We start from the raw sequence: 21246 nt of genomic DNA on the forward strand, positions 1-21246 counted from the left end.
CACTGCCAAGTCTAACATTTCTCCAAGTAACACATCTACATATCTTTTAAATACCTCCATGTATGGGGACTCCACTTTCCTGGGCAGCATGTTCCAGTGCTTTCAGTGAAGAAACTCTTTCAGTGAAGAATTTTTTTCTAATATCCAACCTAAACCTCCCTTGGCACAAACTGAGACAATTTCCTCTTGTTCTGTTGCTTATTACCTGTGAGGAGAGGCCCATCCTCACTTCATTGCAATTTTTTTTTTCAGGCAGTTGTAGAAAACAATAAGGTCCCCGAAGACTTTTTTTCCCCAAGCTAAACAACCCCAGCTCCCTCAGTAAGCTTGTAAGACTTGTGTGCTAGACCTTGCTTTTTAAAAGACTTTATTTAAGTAGTTGCCTTAGTAATTTCTTTAAGAATTTGTATTTTCTTTTTAAATTAAGAGGCTAGAAAGCTGGCAGTCAGGCAAACAGTTCCTAAACTCCTGGGACAGTGACTCTTCACATTTTAGGGCAGGAACTGTTTTCTGCTCAAGGAAAAGTTAAAGTCACTTTTGGAATGTAGTGTGGCGTAGCATATAGTGCACCAGTGGTGCATTGGCTGGAAGGTGAGGAAATCCAAGTTCTGCTCCTGTATAAATGTGGTAACTTTGGTTTAAGACCATGCTTTACCTTCTCCAAAAACTGGGAGGAGTGTGCTGGCTCACCCTTGCAGAGCATTTGGGGACTGTGGATAGTGAAATCTGTTTTGTTCCAGCAGAGGTCTCAACATCAAACATCTCTGAAAATGGCTTAATCCTCAGAAGCATCTGGTGTAGCAGCAGTTACCTAGCTTTTGCTGTTAGTGACATAACTTGCAGATCAGTGATTTTATGCAATCCACAAAACGAGGAAAAGCATCAAAATTTTCTTGGATTCCCCTCCCAGCCTACAGCTGTGACTCTCAGTTGTTGGTGTAATACAGGTTTCTGCTCCTTATATGAGCATGAGGGCTGTAAACTGCTTTGAAACAGCTGCTGCATGGGATGCAAAGCTGCAAGAAAGGTATAAGTTCTTCTTTGCACAGCTGTGAGTCTCACCTCTTGAGCACAATCACCAAGCACTTACAGGAAAATAACTTCCCTCTGAAATCATAGCTAAAAAGTAAACAAGCCTCTAAAACAGATACTGGGCCAATTAGTTTCTCAATTAAATTTTACTTTTTGAATTTTAACTATTTGATAGCTTATCCTAAATGAGTTTGCTTTCATATTTATTATCCCCACAGGGCCACCCTATGTTGTGGCAAAATACTAGGGCTGTCCAAGAGCCAGTCTGGCAGGCAAGGGTAGCTCAAATAGAGATGCTCTGATAGTGCTTTTTCCCTCTGGCCTGTGTTCTCTGCCAAGTTTCGCAGGGGGCACATGTAAGGACAACCTTTTAAAGCCACCTGTGATTTCAGTCTGAAGCAGGTCTCACAATAAATCTCAAATTTATCCTGCCAGAAAAATTCAGAGGGACCATTACCCAGGTAATGTGTTTCTGTGTTCCACAGTATGTTAGTGTTACTGGACAAAAATTAGATTGTGATGGGAGAAAAATATAAAGCTTTATATTAAGTATTTCTGAACTTGATGTAGTTGGCTCATGCCAGAATGCTGGGAGGAATCATGATGTGCTATGCACAGGGAAAGCTGGCAGGATGCTGGGCACAGATGAGAAATTTAAAAGTAAATTACACTTGACTGTGCTCAGCAGACTCGTACTCTAAGGATGAATTTGTTCATTCTGGTCTATCAGACCATGGGGATTTTAGGTCCTTCTCTTGCTGCTGCAGAGAAGTTGTTTTGCTCTTGGTGTGATATAATGGTGAGGCTTTAAAAAGGAAGGAACACAACCTCTGGAAACCGTTCACATGAGCTTTGGTGGAATCAAACACCTGCATGAACAAGACTAGAAATGTCAGACCAGGTGTAAGTGCTTAGGACAGGTTTGCTGTATCACCATCACAATCTGAATAGCTTAATGCTAAAAGGATCACAAGTATTGAGCATGAGCACTGAAACGGGACTGTTTCTTCAATGTGCTAGAAGTTTAAGATGCTAGGAGAATAAATAGGAAATCAGATCTACATCAAAAGAGTGTTTATTTCCTTTTCAGATCTCATACTAAGAAAACATTGGGAAAAAAAGGAATGGGCATGGTTTGTAAGCTGGAAATTAGTAAGTTTCTAAAATAAAAACAGACTGGCTGAAGTGCTAATCTTGATATGACAGCAGCTTGATCAATTTATCTCCCAGGACTCCCTGAAACATCTGCACCTATCCATCCTTGATATTGCTGGAGCATGCCCCAAGTATGAGTTAAGTGATTTACAGAAACAATGGAATTAGTTGCATTGATATGCATGTTTTAAGTAACATGTGTATGCATAGATGTATCATGCACAACTGTGTGCATTGCCATCAATTGTTACAGTAATAATCTAAGAAGACAAACTCTTGAGACTTTGCCAAATGAGCTTGCATTTTTCATTCATGAAAGCCCAAGTGTCAGGGTGGCTCACAGCCACCACCAATCCAAGCAACAAAGTTCAGAGCCAGGTCCACAGCCTTTATTCATATGAGTGATCCTTAAATGTCAGTAGAGACAGCAAGATACTGATGCTGGAACAATGCAAGCCCTTGGGCTTGGTTCAGAAGGTAAAAGCTGTGCTCTTCACCTGGTGGGGAGGTGGATGAAGTTTGCTTTCTTTTACTTTTCTGTATCTTGAGTGAAGTGAGAGCTGAGTCATAGTTGCTATAAGCTACAGCATTTTTAAGGTTAAACTTGCATTTAGAGTGGAAAACATAACACTGAGTCTGACAGAATCCCACTGTTCATTTTCAGCTGCTCAGCACTTTAAAAAAATCAAATCACAGAAAAGCTGCCCTGTTTGATTGTTCCTATTACATAATAGCAACATCTTTGGGATTTGAGAGAAGCCATGAGCAACATGTCCCTTACATAACAAATCTAAGTTGCTTTAATCCCTGCTGTGCCACTGCTGACCCTGGGCAGCCAGGAATAGCCTGGGAGTGGTGCTGAGCTCCCCAGGCTCTCCTCTGGGGCTGCAGGATCGCCATGGAGCAGAGGTCCTTTTCTCTGAGAGGTTTTTTGCCAACCATGCCTGCTGGATTTATAGTCTTTCTTCTAATAGATTGCAAATAGTGCTTGAAGCAGGAGTTCTGTCCTTAAAAATACCTTCCTTGCTCCTCATGAGTTGACCTGATCCTTTGCCACTTCAATTTTTTTTTTCTGAAACATCAGCATTTACCTCCATTTCCAGTTGAAAACTGGTCATCTTATGGTTTTGGTACCTTTGTTCCTGTGCTAGTTTAAAAAAAAAAAAAAAAGAAAGCCAACCAAAAAGCCCCTTAAAAAACCTTAAGTCTAGATCAGACCTTTGGAACAAGTCCTTGTGAGTATTTCTGCCATCTCTGGGATGGTGCCATGTCTTGATGCCTTGAGGGATGTGCTGGGCTTGCCAGGGTGGGTGCTGTGGGGGAAGAGCTGCAGCCAGGTATCATTCTGAGGTCAGGGGACACCTGTGATCCCCCAGCTTTGGTGGGGTGTAGGGGCCTTGCTCCTGCTCTGTGATTTCATGGGGTGGGTGTGGAGGTGATGGATGGCTCACGGAGCAGAAAGGAGGCTACTGGGAAAAGTTTGGGGCTTGGTGTCTATGCAGAGGGTCTGACCCTTCTGTCATAAATTGTCATTAATTAAATTTTCTTATTTAAAATGGGTGAAACAGTGTGGAAGAGCAGCTCAGCCGTGCTCAAGGAGTGTGTGTATTGCTGATCCTGCTTCACTATCTCCAGGGGAGAGCTCTGCACTGCCCTGATCACCTGGGCTGCCTCTGGTGTAACTGGGAGCATTTGAAGAATGATGATGTGAAAGAAGCAACATTGGTGGATTGTTTGGGGGGGAAGGATTGAGGTAGCTGTGCACAGAGACCTATCTAATTGAAACTGCAGGGGAATGGAGATGGTGGCTAATGAGGCTGAACACACAACTTAATTTAACTAAGTTATTTGAAAAGAAGCAACTCGTTGTTGGGGAATGGAAGATGGGGGGAAAAAAGGTAAAATGTAATTAGATTTTCCTCTAACTTTTCTCCACTTGGTCTTTACCACAAGGAAAAAAAGACTGTCATGATCTCCCCTTTCTCCCTGGCCTCTGCTTCCCCATTCTTTCTCTCTCTCTTCCCTTTTCTCTATTATACTGTCAGGTCTCATCTAAACTCCACCTGCTCTGCTTGTTCCACAGTAAAATCTTTCAACTTGGTCTTCCATGCACGCATATGTTTTAATTCTTCACTCTAATATCTCCCGTCTCTTTCCCATAATAATATAAATAAATGCACATCACTGACATAATTAAGAAAAAAAATCCCAACCCAAAACCCTTTTCACCTCTTTATATCATCTTTTTAATCTGGTCAGTGCTACTTGAGAGAGCCTGTTCTTGTTTCATCTCTGAATCTCAACAGTTTGGCTTTGGCCTTTTTTTACCATTGGTTAAAAGCACATCTCATGACTTCTTATCAAATCTCAGGACTGGCTTTCTTTCCTTCTCTGCCTTGACCTGTTGTCTTTTGACATAACACACATTCTCTGATTCACAATGTTTAGTTTTTGTGATTGTTATCTTTTCCTGACTTCTGTGAGAAGCTCCTTCTGTAAGCTTTCTGGATGATCTTCCTCACCCTTTCTTGTTTTTCTTCTTTCCTTCCATACTTTCTCTGGATGATCTCATCACAAGCAAATGCAGCTAAATCTCCCTGAGCAACACCACATCACCCATATCACATCAAAATGTGGCAAGGGGACAGGGTGTCAAGTAGCACAGAGTGTCTTTAAAACAATTATCTCTGTAAATATATTAAAACCCAACTGGGTGGAATCTGTGCTTCCCCTTCAGTTTCTGTACCTAAATTTGACTTCAGTCTTGACTTACTCTAAAGATATTCCAAAGGAAGAGGAACAGAAAATGTGGAGTTTGTTTCACTAAGGTTTTGTATCCTCTTCCCCTTTTAAGAGTAGGTGCATTGCTTTGCTTCACTCAGTGCTAAGGCAGATCAGCTTATCTGTGAGCTAATGCCAGGAAACTTGGACAGGATCCTAATCAGAAGAGCAGGATGTTTAATCTTGAGCACTGTGTTTACAGAAGATTTGATGGTGTATGCCCTTGTTACCTACTCTAGTTCTAATGAGTCTTTTGTTTTGGTTTTGTTTTTTCTTTCCTTTTTATTTTTTTAAGGTTTCCACCTTAAAAAGACTGTCTTCTAAGGCAAACTATCACCAATGGAAGAAAAACTTGTTTTTCCATCATTTTGGGTAAGTTTGTCTTTTGTATTATTAATGTCTGATTTCATCTTTTAAATGTACTTGCCACCAAAGAACTCTTTCAAGAAGTCCTTGATTCTTTTTGAAAAGTGCTATTTTATCTAATGAAAATTCCATTTAATGATTGTGTAAGCAGTAGAGATAAAGGTGATTTCAAAGCAGACCATGAGGCTTTTTTACTGTGGAAAATTATCTAACAAAAATAGACCTTCGCTTTCCTAATGTTTTTTGTTAGGCACAGTGTACACTGAAGATATGACTATGCAAACCATTGTGCTATATATATCTAAAGTAAATCCTGTTACTTTTTGAGGCATTGTAACAATATTTGAAGGTAGTCTTACATGCTTGGGAAGGCATAACTTTGTCAGCGGGGAGATGACTGTGACATAGGTCCTGGCAAAACTGTGCTGAAGTGGCATGAGGCTGTGCTCATGGTGAGCATTAACAATGCCTGCTCAAGCCTCTGTGTATGCATCTCCCATGGCCAGGCATGATCCTGTCCCTCAAGTGATAAAAAAACAGTTTGATTGGACAAGTTCAGACATCAACATGGCATAAGCATTCTGCTGTGGAGACCCAAAGTCAAATGCAGTTTCTCTGGCATCAGTCACTAATACTGTGATTATGGCTGGGAAATAAGTGATTGAACTGGACTGTCACTGTCTTCTGGGTGGCATGTACATCCTGCAGCAGTCAGATGACTAGACACCAAAGAAGAGAAATCTTGTGTTTATGGGCCCACAGGTGGCTTGTGATGCTCCAGCCCTGTGTGTTGTCCCACGTGAAAGAAGAGCATGCACAGTGCAGTGCACATCATCTCTTTGAGGACAACATTGGAGGACACTGATGCAAAGATTGTATAGAAATAATTTTAAATGCATTTCCATTGTTACAAACGGCACTCATTTAAAAGTGGTTGTAACTGTGCCTACTTATCATTGGGGTGTAAGTCTTTTTTGCAATTTTGGTGCCTGCTGCAAAACTGGAAGTATAAAGTCTCCTGGCCTATTCCAGAGCTGTTTCCAGGAATGGCATTTCCCAAACCCTGTGTTTTGTTTCAAACAGACAGAATCAAATAATGTTTGGCAGGGATAATGCAACTTTCACCTCTTGTACTGATCTTGGAGCATGGCTTAGGAAGATGATATATGAGCACAACCCTAATTGCATGAAATTAGTGCTGGTCACAGCTGTGCCTGCTAGGAGGCTTTCTGATATGCCATGGAAATACTGTTTAGGTAGTGTTACTGTTAATAACACTTCCTTAGGAACAGGTCAAAGTGATCTACATGGGGAGGTGTGGATCAAGAGTTTGATACTGCCCCTCCCTATTTGTGCACAGGGATAGATTTTTGCTCCTTTCAGCCAAAAAATCAGAAATTCAGGGAAGTGACTTGATAATATTTTAATAGTCATCCAGTAATTTATCACTGGATTACAGTTGAAAACCCATAGAAATACTCAAGACATCCCTGTATCAGATGAATTAACCATGATTCACTTATTGCATTAAATTCCCGAGGGATTAATAATGTTTGGGTCATCGTTTCCCAGGCTTATGAATTTAAAGACCAAAAAGAACCACATGAATATCTATTCTTCTTGCCTGCTCTGTGGAGGTCAGAGGAATTCATAGTATTTCAGTAGTAGTCCTTTGATTTTTATTTAGCACATCTTTCTGAAAGAGACCAGGTCTTGATTTAAAGGGTACCAGTAGTACTCAATCTACTATGTCACCATTACATTTTTTCAGTAAATAATGAGCCTTGCCTTCCAAGACAGTCTGTATCTCTTTTGGGCTTCTGAGTGTTGTACTTCACTTTTTTCCCCCTGCTGGACTGACAAGGATTCTATTATCAGGATGTTGATTCTCTGCATAGTTATCCATTTAGCTAGTCACTTTTGAAATTCACTTGCTATGAGCCATGTTGATTTAGTATGGTGGATCTTTTAATTCAGGATTTTATGTATAGCATGACTTTAAATCACTGTGTAGTGTGAAATTAGGGCTAGAAATACGTCCTGTCAGCACATACCATTGTCAAATGATGATGTCACTGCATACAAATGATCGGATTTACATGACCAGGCCTGTTTTCCATACAGCTGTGCTGATTGGTGTTAATTATGTGACTGTCTTTCAATGCCTTATTGATTGTGTCCCATGCTAATCTTTCCCTGCTGCTGCTTATTACTGATGTCAGTCTAACTGCTTGATAGGTGCTTTGCTTATCCCACTTAACCTTTGTAAATGCTGCTTTGATAGTCTTTCCAGTCACCAGGAACCTTTAGTGCACCTATGGCTTTTGAGAGTCATTGCATTAAAAGTTATTGATTCATCTGCCCTCTGCTCTTGAATGCAGGGTTTAAACTGAGGGGCTACTTAAAGCTCTCTCAAGTTATAGTGGTATCATTATCACTGTAACAAGTGAATAGGGCATCTTGCATCTTTCTGAATGCAGAGAAGTAGTTGTCAAATCTGTCTTTTTCTGAAATTTTTGGTAATTTTTGTCCGGAATGATCAACTATTGAAGTAATTGCTTGGCATTCTCTTATTCTTGTTCATTTAGGGGGAAGCTGATATTGCTATAAACCTCACCATAGTTTTTTACTGGTTTTTTGCTTCCATTGTTTGCTTGCATTTCTGCAATGTTAATTTGTATTCATTGCTAACAGTGGCTTTCCCCCATCTGTTATGTACTATGCATTTGTTTTACAGATTTCTCTTCTGCTGCTTTCACTCTCTGTAGCCAGGACTCTTCAACCATAAAAGCTTCCTTTCATGTCTGTAGCACAGTGACTTTCCTTTTTATTTTTGGCATGTAATAAAGCATCCCTTAGCAGGTCCTTTTATATTTTTGTATGTGACTATTTTCCCCTGCTCAGTTTAGCATATGATTTGTTTTTAATTTTGAGAAATGGCCTTTCTAAAATACCCAAACAAATAAATATTGGTTAAGATTGCACATTGTTTTCCATTTGCAAAAGAAATTAGAGCATTGCCCTATGCCTGTATTGAAACACAATTTTCTGGTTAGATGGTTTACCTGTATCCCGTAGGACTCCAATATAACATCAGCTAGAGTTGATTTTACTGCTCGCTTGTATTAAGCCATGACTAAAATTTGCAGACTTTCCCAAAGCCACACTTTTAAAGAAGTCCCTCCAGAACAGATTCTCTGCTAGAATAAAATTCAATGTGACAATATTTTTCATGCCTTTGAGGACACATGCTTGAGAAATACCTCACTTTATGGATTTCTAGTAGACCTCAGCCTTTCCTTCAGCTTGTCATTTGCCAGCATTCCATATTCTGTTTTCCTTCTTGGACATGTATCCATGGCTTTATCTTCTCACCCTTTTTCTCATAAATAAGTACAGTGCCTTTTAGTGTTTTGAGTTTTTTTAAAATTGTGTGTTTGTCTGTTACCTTCTTAACCTTTAAAAGAATTGAGCTTCCTTTTTGAAAAAAGCAATTCTAATATTTACTGAAATGAAGCCCAGCCATTGCCATTGCAAGCAAGCTTTCAGGGGAATGAAGTGTTTGCCCTTTTAAAAGAGAAGCTATTCAAATACCACGGTACGGTGAAAGAATTGCTTTCTATTTCTAGCTCCGCAATGCACCAATCACAAGTATTTTGGCCATTCGTTTTGACATGGGAGGCTCTTGTTTGCTGGTCAGACCTCTTCAGTTGGCAGCTCCCAGCCCATGTGGCCTTTTGCAAGCCAGTGGCCACTGCTCAGCTGCTGTGCAGACAAGGCAAATTTCCTGAGCTGGAGTTGATGCTGCAGCTGGCTTTGGGGCTGGCTCTAGAAAGCAGCTGGGGTCAAAAGCTGATAAACCTTCTCTTTTCTCATTCCTTGGGAAGGTCTTGAAACTAAAGTAATGAGAAATGGCTGTTACTGTCATAACCAGGCAAATGGTTTAGTGAAAACAGCACCTAGAAATTAAATTCTCACCAGCAAGTGGCTGGTCAAGGTGGATCTTGCTCTGTTGCCAGAAATGACTCTCACATCTGGACTTGGGGAGGGTCTGTAAGGAGCTGTACAGACAGAGGATAGTTCACATGGGGTGATCAAATGCAAATGCCTGAGAAAAGCACAGTAAAATACTGAAATGTGTCATTACACAGGTATTTTGACAACTAAGTGCCATGAGTGGAGAACCTGTAGAATGACTCACTTTATGTGTTCAAGTGGGTTATGAAAGCCTTACTCAGCACTGGTGAGGCAGCACCTCAAATCCTGCGCTCAGTTCTGGGCCTCTCTCTGCAAGAAGGACATTGAGGTGCTGGAGTGTGTCCAGAGAAGGGAAGTGGAGCCAGGGAAGGGTCTGGAGTGCAAGTCCTGTGAGGACCAGCTAAGAAGTCTGGGGTTTCTTAGCCTGGAGAAAAGGAGGCTCAGGGGAAACCTTGTTCTCTACAACTGCCTGAAAGGAGGGTGTAGCCAGGTGCAAATTCTCTCAGGTAGCAGTAGGACAAGAAATGTCCTCAAGTTGCATGAAGGGAGGTTTAGATTGGATATTAGGAAAAGCTGCTTCCCAGAAAGAGAACAGCCTGGTCTGTTCCAGCCATTGGAACAGACTGCCCAGGGAAGAGGTTGAGTCACCATCCCTGGAGGTATTTAAAAAATGTGCAGGTGTGACACTTCGGGACATGGTTTAGTGGTGGACTTGGCAATGCTGGGTTAATTGTTGGACTTGATTATCTTAAGGGTCTTTTCCAGCCTAAACGAATCTATGATTCTACATCTCAAGTTTGTTTTACCATCTATAATCACACCATTACTGACTTGTTTCTAAGGAGCAGCATCCCAGCTGGAAACAAGTGCACCGAGAAGGAATTAGCTTATAGATGTTTTGGGACAAGAACACTGTTTTTATTCAGCATTGTGTGGCTTAGTAGAAGGATACCTACTCCAAAAATCCTTTCAGTACAAAGGATTAGTCAAATAAAGTGAAGTATATAAGCAAGGGTTAAGAAATTATTTCTTTGCAATAACAGAATAGCAACAACTTCATAAGCTCCTGGTTTAGCCTGCTTAAATGAAGTTACTTGCAAAGAATCTTCTGATATGTTAATTATATTATTCATATTGTTTTTCTGAACTTCAAAACAAAGTGTGACCTGGATTTCAAAGTAAAAGTGCATGAAATCATGTTGTGCTTATTTTTCATAATTAATCATGTATAAGCCAATTTTATGGCAAAACAGATAAATGAGGTGTCAGAATATTTGTTTGTAAATACTTGGCTTCAAGATGTTAGTGCAATTTGGTTCTTAGTTTCAACAAATTTCAGTCTATCAGTTTAGGATGAAAGCACAACATGTTAACAAATACTGCAGTTAAACTCTAAATGGATATACTGTAACTGGAACATACATTTGCTTTAGTTACTGTAGTGTGTGTTCTAAAACAGACAGAAAAGCCACAGTGAAGCATTTGACTAATAACAAATGCCCATGAACATCATATGTGGGTCATTTTGCATAGTGAGGTTTAACAGTTGATGATATGTGCTTTGATTTTAAATAGGATTTTTCTGAAGTCTACTGAGAAGTGTCATGGAAAGGTATTATTTTATATCCCACTTCAGTTGTCTTTCTACCCCTGTTAAACAAGTCCTGGCATTTAGTATGTTACATACACTGTATGTTAAGATTCACCATTACTCTTCTAGCTAGTGCTAGTTTGAATCTTATGGCTCTTCCTCCTAAAGCTGCCAAGTGGTAGAGGACATAGCTCCAATGAGAGAACAATTTAAACTTTCTCAGTGAACCAGTTTTGAGAAGAATTTTGCTCAAATGCGGAGTTTCACACTGAGGCAGCGTGATTAAAAGCCTATAGGGGAATCAAGCATGGGAATGGTTTTAAAGAAGATCAAGAGGACTGAATGCAATTTTTTCTTCAAATGATATAATTAAAGAAACAGCATCCTCATTAGCATAACACACTAAATGATAAAAAGAATTGGACAGATGCCTAATCTTGAAATGCTTCTTAATTTACGAGTATACATTTTAAAAAGAAAGCAATTGAGGTCTGTTCTTTCTAGCTGCCTGCCTGAATCATTGAAACTGCTGCTTATATAACTTACCATCTCAAAGAGGGACAAAACACACAAAAATTAATCATGTATTCCAGGATACCATCAATATAATGTCAGTTACACATGTGTATATATGCTAGAACATCCACAATGCTTGAGCTCATCTGAAATTGTATGCCTACCAGACAAAAGTACACATTTGAGAAGATTTTTCTCAACTGGGGCCATATGCAGCCCCAAAGCAGTCCAAAGGCAGCTAGCATAAAAACGAAACACTTTTTTTTTATTATTGTTGATTTTGACATTAATTATCTGGAAGGTGATTGATCTGAGTTTATGTTGAGTCACAGAGAAATGTATTTGAGATTCCCATCAAATTTAGTTTTTGAGGAGAATTTTTATGAATTCTTGCAAAAATAGTTTTGTGGTTTTAATGAATTTGTGAATCAAATGTGTCAGGAAGAAGGTAGCATTTATGTTGATGCCTCCATGACTTGCCTATATTCTATTCTTGTCCAATATAAGCTGCAATTCTGCAGTTTTTTCTTCTCTTTAAGTTTCATCCTACTTCTGTTCCTTTACCATCACATCTATAGGCTCCCAAAGGCTTTTGAGATGAAACAAAAAATCTTGTGAAGTCTCAGAATTATGTTGCCACCTGTGAATGTGGGGAGGTTCCTTAGACTGTGTCCAGAGTGCTGAACAAGAGGCAGGTACGTGGCAGGGAGGGATTTATTTGCCCTTCTCTATGTGGAGAGTTGTTCTGCACTACCCAGCACTCAGCTCAGGGTCTCCTCAGGGACCCACAGTGCTTTGTGCAACACACTTATTGTTCCATGTGCATTTTTTTTCCAGTAAAAATTTGTGAAATATGGTGATCACCGGAATATTTAGGCACACAGGTTCAGCAGTATTGACTTTTGAATTATTCCACTTACGACCTCAATGCAAGGCAGAGGCTGGCTGCAAATGAATGTCAGTTTTTCTAGCTGGAAGCAAACCTCCTTTTCTCTAGTCCTAAAGCTTCTCAGATGGAGAGATTGGAACCACCACTGTAAAGCTGCTGTGGCAGCCAGAGAGCAGAGAGGTAGGCTGCAGTAGGCAGCCTCTACAATAACAGGATACCGCTCCTCTGGAGCTTATGTATTTTAGTAAGTACAAATCCTAATTTAATGTTAGATAAGGAAAAATCATCCACTGATGAGTAAATTGGCAGGTCACTCTAGAAAGTCAGAAGATCTACTGGCAATAATGTTAATGTTGTTGCAGGCTGGGTTTGTGTTTGGCATCAAGACTGCTAAGAAAATATTAATACTGCTCAGAAGATGGCATGGCAGGTAACGTGCTCCGTTTCTGTCTTGACCTTTGGAGTAATTTGGAGCCAAAGACCTGTCTGTTTGATTTTTCTTAACACATTGAGCTGAGTGTGATCCCTTTATATCCTGCTAGTCTTTTATATATGCTGAAGTAGTAACTGTGAGGCTGCAGAGTTCCGATCTATAAAAGGCAACACTATTGATCTTGCTGATACAAGTTCAAAGCACTGTCTGGAAATACATATGATAGTTCTAGAGAATGAATCAATGGTGTGCATTTTTGAGGCAGTGCTGTATCTCATTCAGAACTGTGGTTGCCCCCAGAGAGTTGCTAATACTAAGATGTGAGCATCCCTGCATTTAGCTGATCTGATCACTGGTAGCACTTCAGCCATTCAAAATTCAGTACTGCAGTCTGTAGGACTCTGCAGACTTTCTCAGGGTTTTCTGTCCATGCAACCCTGTTCTCTGCATACTGTGCCTGGGGCTGCTTCATTATGCATGAAGTGTAGGATACAGGGTGACCCTTCCTCATCCACTTTTGGGATCTAAAGGTGTCCTTCGCTGGCACAGTATCTGGGATTCTTTATCAGTGAGAAAGATAAAGACATGGTGACATGGAGTTGTGTAGCTCTGTGGCCATGGGATCTAGTTAGAATGTACTTTTTGTACTTTTGAATTCCTCCCCAAACAAGACATTGTTATCTAGTTTGTGCTCATGGAGAGCTTGTTATAAGTTGTGTGAGCAGTAAGGAACAAGACTGAAACAGTCTTCCTTGTTTTGTTTGTTTGTTTTTTCTAGTTGATTACAATGATATTCATTACAGTCCTACTAATTTTTCTTCTGGATCTCCTGATATTTCATGATGTTTTTAGTGCTGATTTGCATACATGTTATTTATACATATGTGTATAAGCTTTTTCTAATACCTACAATTTGAGGAGAAAAAGCAATGCAACTGTTCCTAAAATCTGAATTAACAACTGACAAATAAATGTGTTGTAATTTATTTTTAATGATGATTTGGATGAGTGACTCATAATTTTTTAATTGCAGGGTTTTTCAATGCAAAATTTGTTCTACTGTTATTTATTTTACTTACTCTTACAGGTAAATAGATGTAGATTTTTTTTTTTCCTGCTGGAAGTTCATAGGCTTGTAGCCTGGCATGTATATTTTTCTAGAATTCATATAATTCCTGTCAGATGTCATCTGTTTACATTTGAGCTGCAGTTACAGATTGGTGTTCTACTGTTGGGATCCATCACTACAGTAGCTAGGAGGTTTCCCAGAAACATCAGCAATGTTCTTACTTTTCCCCTCATAAGGCAAGGGTTTAATTTTTTTCCTACAATGCTTTGCTCTTATTACATTAATTAATACTGGGATATGATACTTCATATTAGTTTTGACTTTTTAAAAAAGAAAAACTTGCCAGAAACTTATAGTAAACCTTTTGTCTGCCCAAATATTACGCAGGGTATTAACAGTTACCACATATAAAGGTGCCCCTAAAGGAAAGAGTGAGGCTGCTTCTTGCTCAAGTGAGTTTAACTCTTAAGGAAGAGGAGGTCTTTGCTGACATAATAAATCATTCAAAAAATAAATGTAGGAAGCTTGGGGCCTGTCCTCCATTTTCTGATTTACATGAGCATTCTTCTTCTGTCTGCCCTGATGCTGTTTAAAATTGGTTCTTCTAAATTGTGGGGCTTTATTAATATGACTTACATTAAAATGCTGTTTCTATGGAGTCAAAAGCATGCTTTGCATGCTGGTTCCATAAAAAAAGTAGAGAAAAAAGTAAATAATTGTTCCACTTTTGAATATGAGAAAAGATCAAGAATACCCCAAAATCCTTTGTTTAAAAATAAAGGGAAACATGTATGATCTTTCTCCCAGATTCTCCTGAAGAACATATTTGTTATATATGCCTCTTACGGATTTTCTGAACAGAGGAGGCATGATTTTAGGCATATAGCTGTCTTTAGAATGTGTTTTTCTCAATTTTCACTCACAAAAGGTAATATAAAAATGTCATATATTTAGGGGTTAATGTTATTTCTAGTTTAGACTAGAACATACAAATTTGTGAATCTGCCACAGTTTTTAGAGAAACCCACATCCTTCTATTTTTGCAGCAAATACATGTTCTACTCTTAGTAAATTTCAAAGACAACATTGCTAAAATTCCCTGGGCAATTGCCTTGGCATCTGCTAATTTAATTCCCATGTAGTACTATAATAGGATATAAAGTAGAACTCTGGGGACAACTGATAGTGTTGAGTGAAGATGAAACTCTTAAGGATATGAAAAAGGATTGCTCTGGTTTTGCTGCAAGTGGTGATGAAGGGGTAGAAGAAAGTTTAGAGGAGTAGATGGAGATACCAAACTTTATCCCAAATGGGAAGAAATTATTATTTGCAGCCTGTATCATATAAATGCTTGAGATTAAACTTGCTGTGACAGTGTGAGAAAATAGGTATTGACTATCACCACCTTCCACACCCTCAAGGTCAGCAACCAGATTTTTCTTTCCTAAGTCTCTCTTCTGGTCTCCCTCAATTAATCCATGCTATAAATTCCTGACTTGACTCCCCTACTCATATAAGTTACTTTTACCATCAGTAAAAACCTTCTGGACCTGTTGTTTTTTTGGTTTCCCACCTTCCTTCACCTGGGCAAAAAGCAAGAAGAGTATGCTGAGGGTTAGGAAATACCAGGTTGCCAAAAGACTCATCTCCTAACTAGAAGAGGACACAAATTATAATGGACTGTGTGTAGATTCATACTGACATGCTTTGAAAATAATGCTTTGGTTCAATTAGGAGAAAATCTTGTTATTGCTCCACTGACCTGCAATTATGTGAGGTGGTATCATGGCCATGCAAGTCTGGATAGAGGCAAGAGGGAATGCTTTATTCATAAAGAAATGAAGAAGGAAACGGCTCTCTGAAAAGTTACTCTATTGCACTTTTTACCATTATTAATGGGTCTCTTCAAACTTTGCCGCACCTAACACATTTTCTTCCTCACCTTTTTCAGCTTTTTTTCTGGGAATAATTATATGTTCTTGGATTTATATTTCTGCTGTTGACACTGCATTTCACATGAAAAACATTTTATTTGGAAACATGCTGATGTTTTTGCCCAGCCATTACTTTATAAATTCATCCTTTCATCCCCATCCCTGAGTGGGGGAATTTTTTTTTAGCTCCTGGATGGGACAGACCTGGTTTTACCACCTTTCACAGTTGCAGTTACCACTGCTTGGTCAGTTCTTTCCAAGACTATCTGTCTGATGTCTTGCCATGCCATTCTGCACCTTATTGCATCTCTGGTTTCTCTCTGTGAATGGCTCATTGGTATTTCAGGCATGTAGTTAAAATAGATATTATTTTCTTTTTTTTTTTCTCTGTACATTTTTCTGTGAAGAGAGTACAGTTGACTACTTCCCACTGTCACAGCAGGGAGTTACCTACACATTTTATTTGAAATCCTGTCACTTTTCCTGTAATACCCATTAGATATTTAGTGCCCCACTTCAGATAGAAGTGCTTTTCTCATCACAGCTGTGTACATCAGCCACTCTCCCGGCTGATCTTCCCTGCTGCACCACCTTCTGTGCCAGCCCCCTTTGCTGCCTCTCATCTGTGGCCAAGACAGTAGAAAGTTCTTATCCTCAGCCCTGAATGCCCTTCACATCTTTACCTGATCCTTGGCCGCTTTGGTGCCTCACTCATGAACCACTTGTCAGCGGACTCTAACAGAGGCACTATTATGTTTGTTACATTTAAAGGGATTTTATTTCCACACACTGGGAACTGGTGAAGTGGAATGGGGACTCTGGTAAAAATAGTTTTGTTGTAATGTAGTTTACTGTAATGAGTTTTGTGCATGGTCAATAGCGGCGCGTCAGTTCTGATCTTGTGGGGGATTTGGTTTTTTTTTTCCTCCTAATTATGAAGAAAGTCACTAGCAACAATGTTAAAGATTTCAGTTTTCTGCCCTTAGATGCAAGCCCATCCTGGAAATGAAAAATCTCAAAGATGGATAATTTATAAAGTGAACTCCATGGATTCACTTCAGCATTTTGGACTTTGAAGAATAAGCAAGAAAACTACTTGGGGCTTGAATGTCTCATCTGGCTTTGCACTGAGTCACCCCCAGCAGCTGTACCACAGAGTAACACCTGAGTTATACAGTGTTCACGCTGAATTTAAAGGGATCCAGAAGAACCATCAAGTCCAGCTCTTATGTGAATGGCCATTTATGGACTCCCAATTTGCTGAGGTGGGGTCTTTGATTTGACACTCTGAAATTTTCTGTTTTAATATGGGCTGGCTGAAGAGGGGCTTTAAATCACAAAATAATAATGCAGAATGACACTCTGAGAAGTGAGGCTTGTCAGGAGTCTTATTGGCTTCACTAACCATTTGGATGCATCAGACTACAGATCTGGTTCTGCCAGGGTCTGATGGCTTTTGCTCAGCTTTCATGTTTGGAGTAGGATGGTGGGAACCCAACAACTATCTTTCTTTTCTAAATCCTCTGAAAGGTGTTGTCATGGGTGTCAAGTATCCATCAGATCATCCCGTCCTCATCAGTGAGAACAGAAATTCTTCTTGGGGCTTGCAGGCTCTGCTTCAGAGGCATTGTGTCCTGCCTGTAGGAGATGTCCCTGCCCATGGTGACAGATGTTGGGCCTAGGTGATCTTTAAGGTCCATTCCATCCCCTAAACATTTTATTATTTTTCCTTTCTTTTATTTTTTTTTAATCTGCTTTTTCTTATTGCCTTCAAAAGGCTGTGTGACTTGGCTGGGAATACAGTTTTCACAAGCTTACAAGTTCCATTCAAATTTCAGTGGATTGAGCCCATAAGGTCTTCATTATGAAGACAGTATTATGAACACAGTCTGTGTCCTCAGGACACAGCTTTTTTATAAAAACCTCCAGGCTGCACCTCATAATATACCAAATTTTATTTCACTTTTTAAATGTTATTAAAAGAGTTTGGATTTTACCTTAAATTTCTAGCTTATAATATTGCAAGCTGCATTGAAGGAAAGGGTGCTGCTACTGTAAAAATCCAACTGGCTTATGCTGTGTTCTTGGAGTAGAGGTTTTTTACCAGCTGGAATTACAAAAATTGTCCTTGCCACTTCAACCAAGGGAAGAATCAATGGCACTAATTCTGAAAAAATGCACCTGCAAACCATCGGTAGGACAATATCCTGAGACAAGTTCCACAGCACAGAGTGGAATTGTTAGTCCTGGAGTCTCATGTATTGTGTGGAGATCTGTCAGAGCTGGAGCTTCCCTTTGCAGAATGTCTGGTTGTTTACGTATGACTTGAGGGCTTTACTAGGAGGAGCCATCACTGAGCACCTTCTCAAGTGCACTGGTCACCCTTCTGAACTGGAACATCACTTTTATTTCAGGAGAGAGGCTATACACACATGACATAGAGCAGTGCAGAGGTTTTTCTTTGCCTTGAATTGCCCAGAACTGTAAATAGTCACTCTTCACTAGAGAACACGGTTGGTCTCCATTTGTAGTAAAGCTGGGCCTTGCTGATTAGTCTACAAGCCCTCTTGCAGGCACCATTTCCTTTATCCAACCCCACACTCCATAAGGGAACAGCCTGTCTTGTGAGAGCAAATAAACATAGGCAATTTATCAAAGTTAGGTGGAAAAGTCTATGCCACCTCCTGTTCTTGGTGTAATAAAAGAATTTGTGCCCAATGAAATATCTTTAGAGAACAGAAGAAATCTTTATTTTGCTGCTGAGAAGTTGGCTTCCTGCTGATCGAGTGAATCAGCCACCCCTGCTGCTCATTAACTTTTATACTCCAAGAGTTCATTTTGAGTGTTCTCTTCTGAGAGGTCAGAGAAAATTGCCTGGGATATGGAGAGCAGGGAATATGAAAACATCTCTGGTTAATGCAATATGTAATCCTCTTTGATCTGATATCAGTGATAAGCGGATCCTTGATCTGTGTGTACTACGGTCCTTTTTGTTGTCAGGATATTCTGTTAGCACAATGACTAATGCCTCCCTTCCCAACTACATTAATGCTTCTTATTTACACAGCTTAAACTCTTTATTCTTGATGGTAACTGATCATTTAGCAGACTGGCTGCTGGCATGGCTGGGCACTGCAGATTGAAGGAGAGTACTCTCAGTGACACAAATCATTACACAGACTCTGGCCCTGGCTGCTGGGAATTGTGTAAGAATAGTGTAAAAATATCTGGCACACTAAGGCTGAAAAGCATAGAACTGAGCCACTTGCTCTGCTTAACTGTTAGTGTTCAGAGTGTCTTTCAGCATGGTCTTAAGCCACAGTAGATCTTAAGCCACAGTAGATGTATTGAGTAAAACAAAATCTCTTAGCAAAGCTGAAGGTCTTTCATAGTGAAATGTTCAAGAGAGTCCTTGACAGCTTCAGCTGTGTCCTAGGATGGTACTTATCATTTGTTTTTGTCATGATTTAGTGAAACAATCAGTGCAGTATGACTGCAAGCATGGTTTAAATTTAAGTGGAAATACAGAAGAGAAGGCAGGAAACTGAGGTTAGAGAAAACAGACAGGAAAGGGTAAATAAGTGCAAAAATTGAAAGAAGTCTAAGGGATGGCAGAAATAAAACTTGGAGGGATGATGAAGAAGTAAACTTCAGGGACCCAACAAAAGCTTTCAAAGAAGGTGGTGAAATGGTCTGCAATGTGTTAGAAACAGCTACTGCTCAACACAGGCTTCATCTCAATGGTGTGTGTTGTAGACTTAGAAGAGGAGAGCCGGAAGGCACCCTGAGACATCATCTTTTACATGTGCGCACTCTAAATGTTACTGACCCATTTTCACATGCACTGATGAGAGTCCATGGCACTCACTAATTGCATGGGTACTCTTTTAGACTCTGCTCAGGCATTTGGAAATATTTAATTGATATCAAGCATGACTGGAGGTTGAATCCAGGTACTAGGATAGTCCCCTCATAAAAGTAACTTGAAAAGTAACCATGTGTGTACATCAGACACCAGTATTGCAATGGTGAAAACAATCCTTCAGGAGGAAGTCTAACAGTAGCACTGGGAATAATTTAAACTTCAAGAGCAATAGAATTGAAGTTTGTTTTTGTTGAAGGACACTTTGGTTTTTAGCATCCACAGAATTGCCAGAGGAAGGTAGCTAGAGAAAAGGACATTAGTAATTAGAACCTCTTACTCAGTATTTTGTAGTTTTGGTTCTTACCAGAGATCTGTGACTGGTGTGATTTATCATCTTTTGCCAGGTTGGCAGACATCCCCATATTTGAATTATTGGTCCTTAAAACTGGAGCTACAACAGACAAGTCTCATGCATGCTAATACGAGTTCTTATGCAGTGTTATGAGTACTTATAGAGTTTTTCTTGTATGCAGAATATGTTATCATGTCCAAATAGGAGTATCAGCAAAAATAAGGGTAGGAAGAAGCTGTTTCTGAACTATCTGGTATTACACTTCCACTGTGTTCAATTAATTTTAGAGAATTTTCTTATGAGTGCTGGGAGCTCCAATCACCCTACATTCTACCATGAAAGCAACGGGACAGTCTTTAAAATCAAATGTTGATTCAGCAGAAAAAGAGCAAATCCCTTTCACACAAAGAAATGTTGCATTTATCAACTAACATGTCTATGAAACACTGTACATCAAAAATTAGTAGAATTTTAAAAACATGACAATTTTATGTGTTTCAAACCCATAGAGTTATGTGAATAGTTACAAAACTAGTAGAACTACTGAAGCTTGGTTTCTATTGGATTTATCTCTCATGATTAGTTCACTTTTTACTGAGTTGTACCAAGCCCTTTTGTACAGAGAAGCCACAGAGGGAAGAGTCCTTGGTGATGCTGGAATTGCTGTGGAAACATCAGTCACGGTAGCACCTCATTAGGCAGCAGACAGTCACCATGGGAGAGAAACTGTGACAAAGAGATTAATTCCTTGGTGTATCATAAAATACTTATTCCAGTTGAGGCTTTCTCATTATGAAGGAAAAATTTTCCCATGAAGACTTTCTGTTGTCACATGAAGTGAAAGCAACTTTCTAGGCTTTCCTCAGCTATGCTCCCTGATCACCAACTTTCACAAAACTTGTGGGAATTCAGCACTTCTACCACACTTGCTTGAAACTGGCCAGGAAATTAAAAGGAAGACAGGTCATGCATATAAACTGCAGTAATTTAGGATGCACTTGGACATAAAGGAAACTCTTACATGTAAGAGCTCATTTGGTCTGTAATGGCTGGATCTGAGGCTATGGGGTCATAGAGGAGGGAAATGTTTATTCCTTCTATGCTCTCTGCATTGCTCTTATGTCGTCCTATGAAGTATGGCTCATACTGACATTGGACATAGGATGAGAAGCCAGATGGCCTTCAGCTCTGATCTGAGAGGGCAATTGCTATAAAACACCTTCAAATTCCTTTATAGAAAGATGATTAAAGCTTGGAACACCCCAGTGGATGGGCATTTTAATAC

At 39.6% G+C, this 21246-nt stretch overlaps 1 long non-coding RNA gene across 1 annotated transcript in view; it reads left to right on the top strand.

Moving 5' to 3' along the window:
- The first annotated feature begins 5278 nt into the window (after positions 1-5278).
- LOC128784675 (uncharacterized) overlaps positions 5279-21246 on the top strand; it is a 93980-nt gene continuing 78012 nt past the window's right edge. The window contains exon 1 of the long non-coding RNA XR_008429576.1: positions 5279-5340. This is a non-coding gene — a long non-coding RNA (uncharacterized LOC128784675). The remainder of the gene's footprint in view (positions 5341-21246) is intronic.

This window comes from Vidua chalybeata, chromosome 2 (assembly GCF_026979565.1).
Source record: "Vidua chalybeata isolate OUT-0048 chromosome 2, bVidCha1 merged haplotype, whole genome shotgun sequence".
Taxonomy (NCBI): Eukaryota; Metazoa; Chordata; class Aves; order Passeriformes; family Viduidae; genus Vidua; species Vidua chalybeata.